Source organism: Pieris rapae, chromosome 18, assembly GCF_905147795.1.
Source record: "Pieris rapae chromosome 18, ilPieRapa1.1, whole genome shotgun sequence".
In the NCBI taxonomy this organism is placed as follows: Eukaryota; Metazoa; Arthropoda; class Insecta; order Lepidoptera; family Pieridae; genus Pieris; species Pieris rapae.
This window is the reverse complement of record NC_059526.1, coordinates 7457299-7468030: the sequence shown is the minus strand read 5'-3', so window position 1 is coordinate 7468030 and position 10732 is coordinate 7457299.

Here is a 10732-nt window from a genome sequence, read left to right as displayed (position 1 = left end):
ATTGGCCTTTTAAATGGGCGTAATCTCTACCGCAGATAACAATCGCCGCTTTATTTTATTTTTATTATAAATGACGCGGATCATAGCGATGTCAGTCTACAAAATCAAGTCCATGCGTCGAATGGTCTCTTCATCAGCACCCTATATTTGGGAACTGGTAGTTTATTTACAGTTTTAACCACTATTTTTATCGGATTTTCTTTTTAAGTGCGCAAATCCTTGAACGAAGAAAAAATGCGTGTCAATCATAGAAGCCTAAAATGATTGATCTAAAATAGTTAGTACTATTTCTAACTACATACTATCAGTTAGGTGTTACTGGTGTTTTGTTATAAATATACATTATTTTGTTTTTATCGTTTATTAACACTTCGTCGCAAAGTATATAGATATAGAACTGTTAAAATAATTAAATAAATAGCGCGAGCGCTTTTCAAGGCAACTACGGTAGGATAAAAAAGATAAGGTGAGTGCAATAAGTTTCAAACTAGATATGACATAACGTTACTCAGACAAAACTTAAATAAATTCAAACTTATGTAAAAAGGGACAACAATTAAAAAAGGACACACGAAAAAGAAAAAGTGCACATATATCACGATAATTCCAGATCAGTTAGGATTAAGATAGGAACGAGAAGTGAATTTCATAGACTTGTTTTCGAAAGAGCTAGGCTACGGCCATCGGCTCGCAAAAGTTCAAAATCGTTTTTTAAATAGGAAGGAGTTTTAGGATTAAAAAACATTTAATATAAGAGATGGACGTAACCAGACTAGCCGGTTACAGAACGGAGAGGTGTGATCCGACTTTCGTAGACCAAATATAAAACGGATACATTTTGGGGACGATCCAGTTTTGAACTAAAGTGCAAGAATCCGCGTAGTCTATTAAATGTAGAAGGACAGTTTATGCCATGTAAGGTTTAAATGCTAATGGATAGAAAATTATTAAGACCTCAAAGGATATTGAAGACTCCGTACGATTTGCGCCTAACTTCCTTAATATTTTCGAGATTTTCATATTTTATGGGATCCCCATTTAACACAGTCGTGAATCTTGTCGTCGTCTCTGCGCATCCCGACAACGCGTTTTGCAACAGTTGCGCAAGCTTATGTAAAACACTCGCTTCTTGTCCGTTCTGGCTGTTCTTATCTCGGCAGTTACCAAGTAAGACAATCACAGTCAGATAACTCTGTAACATTTGATATCGTTTGTGATATTATTGTAATTGTTATGTTATCTATCTCGATATAACTTTTATAATCCAGATATTCATGTCGTCATTCTAATCTGTGACCATTTCATAATTCAATGTATACTTATGAAATAATTAATTTGCATTGGTCAGAATGATATGGCATGATAATGTAGTTTTTATATAGCTTCCTACAGTGATTAGTTTTGAACTAAATTAATACAAGGAAATTATGTAATAAGATAATGTGAACCAAATTCTTTATCTGAAGCGTAAAGCGAATATTAAATCTTATTTTATAAAACCGGAGGCAAATGAGAAGGAGGTCAACCTTATGCTATGTGATACCACCGCCCATGGACACTCTCAAACTCAGAATTGGTACGATCTTTACTCGAAGGCGAATTGGTTTGGACATACTTTAGTAAAAGCTGGTTCCACATAGTGGTGGTGCACTGCAAAAACTACCTTAAAAAACGCTCAGAGGTGAAGCGATAGACGTCGAGGTGAAACGGGTGGAATTTCGAAGACTGACTTTATAACTCTCGTATGGTAAAGGGGTATTCGATTTCCACTAATTTGAGTCATACAACTCGATTATGAAGGCAAACGTTATACATATATATCACTCTAAGTCCGGACTCTGAATCTTACCCAAATGCGCCCCGGCTCGCCCATGAATATTGTTAATAAAAATATTACCGATGTAGTCGGGGCGTAATTCCCGACGCGTTAAATAATAGCAGTGAAATATAAAGTCCCTGGACACTATGGCAGGGGAGTAGAGGGAAAATTAAATAAAAAAAATCTTACCCAAATAAGCTTTAAGTGATAAAATTCCCGTACCTAACTAGTTTAATTGTTCGTCAAAATATTCCCAAGTTGTTTTAAATCTAATTTAAAACAATATAGTTGTTAAACTTGTGTGAACTAGATTCAAGTGCTTGATAATTAGTTGTTTGCCAGAATTTGACGCTTGATTTCAACACATTCATAGTTTGTGTGATTATTTTGCGATAGTAGAATTATTTAAATAAATTTGACTATTAATGTTACATCATCGGAAGGAAAGCAATGGAAAACGGATACACTCTATTTTTTGGCGTTCTATCGAATTAGTAGTAACTATTAAGGAAGAATAACGTAGTGGAATAAATAAATAAATAATTCATAATTATTGTTACATAATCCAACACAAAAACATTATATGTAATTGATTTGTTCGCATTTGAACAGTCACACTACACAAAAACAAAGGAAAAAATAAATGATAAAGAGAGGTAGATAACACCCAAATCTATAATATATTGTATAAGTCCTAACGCTTCTTATCTGAGTTGGAATTTGTAATTGGCGTAGACAGGCTATTAATTATATATATTTTATTCCTGTGATAAATAAAATTATCACAGGAATATTTAATACATCCAAATTTCATGACATCAGAAGTTGGACCTATAGCTTCTCGAGCCTATAGATATTTAATATTGCGATTTCCTAGATTACAGCTACTTTGAAAAGTGCCGATAAATAGATTTAAATTATGTGATAATTCAGTAGTAAATAATTTATTCGTAGGACTTTATCTTTGTATTTAAGGACAGTGATACCATGATCTTATGTTCCAAAATAAACGTATTTATTAGTGTTTAGAAACCTAAAATTAACAATTCTGAATCACATCCAACTGTCGTAATTAATGGAAATTGAATCAATATAATAATTAAAGCTTAAAGCTAAGACATTTTCGTCCAAAAGCTTCATATTGATTCTGTCAAAATTAAAAACATCATTTACTGTCTTGTGTTATTAAGTTGGTACGTTAAAAAAACTAGTAAAACCACATTATCCCATGTTTTCGTTTTTATTTATTGTTAATTATTAATTGCGGCACGATGTAATTTGAAAACAAAAAAACTTAGATTTGCAAGAATGACGAGTTTGTTGTCTTTTCTACGGCCTTGTATTTAAAACTGCCCATCATTGTAAATTGTAGACGTATTTTGTACTTAAAAAGTAAATTGTGTTATCTATAAAACTATATAATATTTTGATATCAGTTCAAACATATCATACGTTATATAATTCTAATAAAAGAGTTTTGTATAGAAATTTTGAACAGCGCTTCTTGGGCGTATTGTGAAACTAATCGGAAGTCTTTATTAATATCTAAATTCCACGGGGTCAGTCAAAACAAGCCATGAAGTGACCACGCGCATGATAGCACTATCAATATATTTGAGACCTCAGTACATATTATAAAAGATCTTTATATTAGGAGCATTCGTCCTGTTATTTTACTAGTCAAATTCGTTCCTTGGTTGAATGGAGGAAACTTCAAATCATGCGTCCACTACTAGATATAGATCCTCTATCTCCTGCATTTCGAGTACAATCAGTTCCGCGCACTTTTCATCCAACTCCTTTGTCCACCCTCACCTATCTAAAATTCAATGCATTTCCCAAAGTCGAAAAATAATAATAATATGGTAATTTCACTCCGGCCTTAAGAATGCTTTACCATTAGAGTAGTAGATTAAAACTTGTACACTTGTAAATTTTATATACATTTGACATTATTTTCACGAAGAAAAACAATAAATATTTTGATTGTTAAGGGCCTGTTTCACAATGTATGGATAAAGTACCAAATAGCTATGCAACACATAAATTATTCGAAAGATAAAAGGTCCAAATAAGATACTTTGAATTTCATGACGTATAGCGCTATCTGACAGTCGTGAAACGCAAAAATACTATTTATCATACCAATAAGTAATAAATAGCTTATTTGGAACTTATCCGGACATTGTGAAACAGGCCCTTAGACTTGTAGACTTCATTTATATTTATATATAGTATTTATAATGATGCCGTTTTCTTTCCATACAAACAATATGGCAAATAAATTATTTAAATAGGTTTTCGTTGTTCTGAACTGAAACTGTTCCATCTTTTCCGTACTCCAGACTTTAATGATTGTGAAAAATATAATAAATTAGTTTGATTTTTTTATTATTACTTTAGATTTTGATAAAAATTTTGCCACCCTCAGTTGAAATATTCTGCTTCTTTTGCCTTTTGCGTTACCACGATCAGTTTCTCTACGTTATCTCCATTGTATGTATGAACTAAGCTATAATTTGCAGTAAGTATTTCATAGACAGTTCAATTTCCGAGTCTGGTCAGAATCGCTTTATTGGTACGCTTAAGTTATTATTAATAAGAAAAACCCAATTAATGTCAACAGTTTTTAAATAAACAGCACGTGGAGGAGGGATGTGGTATACGTCCTCAGATCTAAAAGGAAGATCTTGGACCAGGCTTAGTGGCTGAGGTCAAATAATTGTTGTATTGTTGGATAATTTTCGCAGGGATTTACGTTGATTAATAAGTTGATTAATTTAACAACAAATTTTCTTTATTTTAAATTTAAAAAAAAATGTATCATAATATGTTTGTATATTTTGTAAGGATGACTTAAGGCCCCCACCAGTACTTACTTACTTTTAATAGCGAACTTAATTATTGGCAGAATTTATGATTAAATACCAATCTTTTGATTGTTTTAATTGCAAACATATGTGTCAAGTTATCAGCTAAGCGCAATTTGGATAACTTAATCAAGTCATACACAGATATCAGTATAAAATTATAGCAATTATTACGCAAGAAGGACAAAAGTAACGAATATTATGCGGCGACAATACTTGTTTACACTAATGTTGCATTATCCGTAATGTTCTCAATATCATTACCCTAACTAGACTGACAGAATAAGGATAATCATATTAGCTGATGACAAAGGCGGTCATTATAGTTCATTGTGTTATGACGAAGTTATAATTAGATAATTAATCTATTTTATTTACGATTTGTCTTCAAATATATGTATTTATCAATGAGCAGTGTTGGCGTATAGGCTTTAGTGTGCGACTCTCACACCTGAAGTCGTAGGTTCGATCCCCGGCTGTGCACCAATTCACTTTTTTCCTATTCAAAAAAATATCAATGAAGCAGAAGCATTGTAAGGCCTATTCATCTATTTAAGAAAAGTGTTAGGTTATGGTGTAAATAAATTTCAATAAAATGACACTGAAATGAGGTACTACCCCATAAGCTAAGAGAATTCATTCCAAAATTTGCCTAAAATTTGGCGTGAATATAAAAATCTTACAACAAAATGTCATTGAAATGCACTGGCTGTGATTATTTGAATTGACTCTTCAAGAATCTTGTAAACTGGAACGATTAATACCAAATTCTTTAACATACACATATACATATTAATATTTTATAGTTTAAATACCTATCCTATATTGTAGTGCCATTACTCACAGATTATATAAATAATTCTGTTTTGTTTCGAAACAGCTTGCGGACAATGATTGCCGATAGCTCAATTAGCTAGAATGTGGGTAGAAATTTTATGGCACAATTAAGTGAGAAGAAATACAAAACAGCGATCTATCCCAGCATTAACTATATTTTTTGTTCCTGATCAAGAATTGACGCAAAGTCGCCCCAATGGTTTTATTTTGTAGGCGTTAAATCAACATAACGAAGAGTTAAAACCTATCTGCGCTATGTTTAAATAGTAAATTATATCCCAATGTCAAAGAAAATGAAATTATTTCAGAAGTTACTTTATGCAGATATTTAGGTATATTACCCATAATAATTTTTATTTTTGAAAATAGCTAAATATAGTGGAAAAATCTGTAAGAGTAATGGGGCAGAAATCCACTAACTAAGCCTTATTTCATAATTAAATCTTCACAGATTACATACTACAGTAAGAGGAAAACTTACCTAATAAGTTTTAGGTTTACGATCTTTTGAGTTTTAAATAAAACCATTTTAAATATAAATATGAGTAGAGAGAACAAGAGCAGTGTTAGCCTAGTGGCTTCAGCGTGCGACTCTCATACCTGAGGTCGTAGAGAAAAAACATCAGATAGTTTTGTTTGCAGATGATACGTCCTTGATTTTTAAAATCAAAAGACAAATAACCAATTTTGACGATGTGAACAACGCTCTCTCTTCGATTGTCCATTGGTTTAGTATGAATAACCTTCTGCTTAATGCTAAGAAAACGAAATGCATTAAATTTTGTGCAAGAAATGCGAGGGTTATGGGTACTAGACCAACTATAAATAATGAAGAATTGAATCTGGATGATACAACTGTATTTCTTGGGATCACCTTGGATTCAAAACTTCAGTGGTCCCCTCATATCAACGGATTGGCGAAGAGACTTAGTTCTGCAGCTTACGCGGTTAAAAAAATTCGCTCACTGACTGATGTCGATACAGCTAAACTTGTTTATTTTAGTTACTTTCACAGCCTAATGACTTATGGCTTATTGTTATGGGGTCACGCTGCTGATGTCGAATCTGTTTTCATTCTGCAGAAGAGGGCTATTCGTGCAATCTATAATTTAAAATGTAGGGAATCTCTCAGAGATAAATTCAAGGAAATTAATATACTTACCTTTCCCTCGCAATATATTTATGAAAATATTATGTTTGTATACAAAAATAGTGATAAATATACTAGATTAGAACATACGCACAATGCCAATACTCGGAACAAACGCAGGCTGCAATTTCCCCGTACTAGACTGTGTAAAGTTAGTAATTCTTTTTTGGGGAAAGGGATACTCTTCTTTAATAAAATCCCAGAGGCTCTTTTATCTCTGCCTTTTAATAAATTTAAGAAATGTATTAAAGAAAAGCTGTGTAAAAAGGCTTACTATAAAGTTATTGATTATCTAGTTGATAAAAGGGCCTGGGACTAGTGCTGGGCAGGCTGCCTCTAATTAATTTGATATATTTGTTTTAAATATTGTTTGATGATTTGCTTTTTTAAAAGAGTACCGAGAGTTTTTTACGCCGGCTTTTTCTCTCGGCCTACACCCTCTGTCTTTGCCGATGAGTAGGGATGCCTACAAGTTTGAATTGATTGACGTGGAATAAGTGATACCTAGAAGATCTTATGTTCCAAAAAATAAACGTATTTTAGGTTCGATCCCCGGCTGTTCACCAATGGACTTTCTTTCGATGTGCGCATTTAACATTTAAATTTTAACACATTAGTACCTTATGTAACCCTATTATAGTAAACCTATATGAATAGTTATCTTGAGTTTTTAAGAAATATGTCTAGGTGAGAAACTTAGTACTTTAAAATAGCATATGAACATAAAATTAGGGATAGAACAGACTGAATAGGCCTGCTTTCAGTTTTTTAGACCATTCTTTTAATGGAGCTGGATATGTTTGTGATAGGTTTTTCAAACTGAGATATGGAAATGAGGTCTTATTTTTTATTGAGTAGATTTTTTTTGTTTAAACTATGTAAAAAGAGTGCCAATTCTTCAAAGGCCGCCAACGTACTCACAAGCCCGCCGGCTTTGGTAGTGTCTACGGGCGGCGGTATCACTAAACATCAGATGAGTCTCCCACACGTTTGCCCCCTGTTCTATAAAATATAAAAAAATAATAAGTAGGTATATATTTTCATATAACTATGTACTAGGTATTATTATATCAGACCATTTAATGCTTAATTTTGTATAAACTCAGTTAGGTGATGACACGAAACAGTCAGTTTTATTTTGACGTGAGGTGATGCTGTGGAGTATTAGAAAGTTCACTCTAGGTTCCTAAAGGAGCCATCACTCTCTTCTCTAGTGATCCGTGAATTGCAAACCGGTTTAAATATAATAATTAGCAAGTATATTTCAGGATAAGACCAACTGCTTTATTTATTCTGTGATGTGAGACGGTTCGTTCATTAGCTATCTTAATCACTTACGCCACGTTACCCTTCCCATAAACGTTTGGGGCAAGGGACTTATTACAGAAATCGTCATCACATTAATAGCGTAATAAGACATATATGAAAAGGTCAGCTGACAAATTATGAGTATTTCAATGTGAAAAAATATTCAAAGGTGGTAATCATCAAATACTCTGCGTTAAAAAAGTATTAAATCGTCTAAGCTTGTTGAAGTAAAACTTATAAATGTAAAAGTAATGTTTAAAGAAATTTATTTCTCATTACAAAAATGTATTTTATTTACATGAGAAACTTAATATGTATACACCAGCGGGATACACGTCGCCATTAGCCGTCCCAATTTTTAGTCTACTATGTTCAATCTGACATGAGTCTTTAGACCATTTAGAATTTATTAAACGCGCTAATATTGTAATGATTTAAAAGTAAATCTATGTTTTCATTTTATCCAGACTGTCAAGCTCTCAAGGATAAAGGTAGGCTTCGAAAAAGGTGGGTGGGTTGGGTAAGGTTAAGCAGTATTTCACTGGAATACTGTTCCCATCAGGGCCAGTACGCCTAAAAATCAGCTTCTTAATTTTGATCAAATGCAGGGATGGGTGAGTTGATTCTCTCTCTACGCAGCATTGCGTCACTGATTTTACAAGGGGTAGGAGAAGTTGTTTTAAAAAACACTTTGGACTAAACCCTACCGATTCGTTTTGTTAAATATATAAAAGTTTTATACGTCAAATTAAAAATGTATTTTTATTCAGTAGAAGAAGGGGCAAACGGGCAGGATGCACAGATGCGCATCAGATGATGTTAAGTGATACTGCTGCACATAGACACACCAGGCTTGAAAGTTGCATTGTGTTGCCGACTTTTTAAAGATCAAATATAATCGATTTAAATTATTATCTATATATAAATGTACTATATATTATATTACTTTCGAATTCCTATTTCCTTTAAGTTCAGTTGAATGTTGTGTTGTTGCAGCCTCCGATGACAATGGCAAGAAAACTCACATTAAACAATTAATTAATACATTTTTTTCACAGTGCTTGCCTGAGATCGTTCGCCCTCCTTATCATTTAATTAAGTTCATTTTTTATAAGTAAGATATAATATAATAAATAAACAAACATTGCAAGGATTGAATTTCAATAAAACCCAGTTAACTCTTTTATGAAAGCTTTTCTATTATTTTTTTTTTCAAATCTTTAATACTCTATCAAATACTAAATTTATCCAAACATTTTAAAACTAATTCACACAGTCAGTCACTGAATCGCTGGTAAATAAAAAACGTAAAAACGTAAAGCATAAATAAATGTAAAAACTCAAATTATATCAGTAAGGAAGTATGAGAATAGTAAAAAACAACCTTGTCACACATCGACCTTAAAATTAATCTCTCGGACGTTTGAGCTATTAATAAAAAATATAATCAGAGATCAAAATAAAATCAAAAATTATTACTTTTAGGGTTTTTAGCATATTTGGAGAGCCTAATAAAGACGTTTAGGATGACTAAACTTATGTTAGTCATACTAAAAGAGTTGAAGGGAGAGTATGCCTTCCTAATAATTTGATATTTGAGAACTGGAAGTAAATGTAAAATTAGAATTATTAAATGTATATTTACCTATGTGACTAAATCATTTTTGTTTGTTGGTTTGAAATAATATCTAAAGACTGTCTTAAACAATATAATCCTGAGCCGTTAGAGGTAGCAATTGAGTCTCAATGATTCACAAAAAGGCGGTCAAGGCCAACAAAACCTGAACTTGAAACTGAATTTGTGTCCGATACACTTTTATCGAGGATATAAAAAATCAATTAATTATAATATTTAAAGATATAAATATTTATTTATATTTATTATACAATATTACTATCGAATAAAACAAAACTGGGCAGTATTGATGACAATGTTAAATAAGATGATCAGAGGTAGGCCGTTGGTTCTTTTTAATTTTTTTTAAATAAATTCTCTTGATTAGCAATATCATTATTATTATCAACTGACTATAAAAAAAGAAAGTGGAGGCTATGAACTCTATTTGTATTTATTTATATATTGATTCTCCATCTTTGTACCAATATGGTACCTCTTAAATAAATAAATTGTCTATCGTATAATACATTCAATTATTCGATCGATAATCAATTGAAATTGTTATTTTACTACAGAACATGATAAATAAATAGCGGTGCGCAATCGCGAAAATTAATATTTTTATATTTGTCAGTCTAAATTGCATTAAATATACTGTCATTAGCGTCACAAAAATGGTGATATTTTCTCACAGTATGAGGTAACAACTAGAAAAACTGCAGGACACAAAGCACATATTACAAAATAATTATGACGTATTGTGTGAATAAAAAAATAACTATCTTCTCGAGTTAAGTGCAACTGAGTTTGATATGCTCGCATGAGCGTATGGATATTATTCTTAACAAACGAGAAAACTGCCGAAAAGGCCGTCGGCTCTGTACCCTTTACCATTAGCTAATGTTTTTCAACGTAGAATTCTTAAACGGAAACAAATGCTTACTAAAAATAAAATAAAATAAAATACGTTTATTTTGGAACATAAGATCATCATGGTATCACTTATTCCACGTCATTAAATTCGAGCCTGTTGGCATTCCTACTTATCGGCAAAGAAGACAGAGGGTGTTGGTCGAGACTATTATACTATGCTTAGGTACGACATGATATTATGCTTAGGACTAACTTTA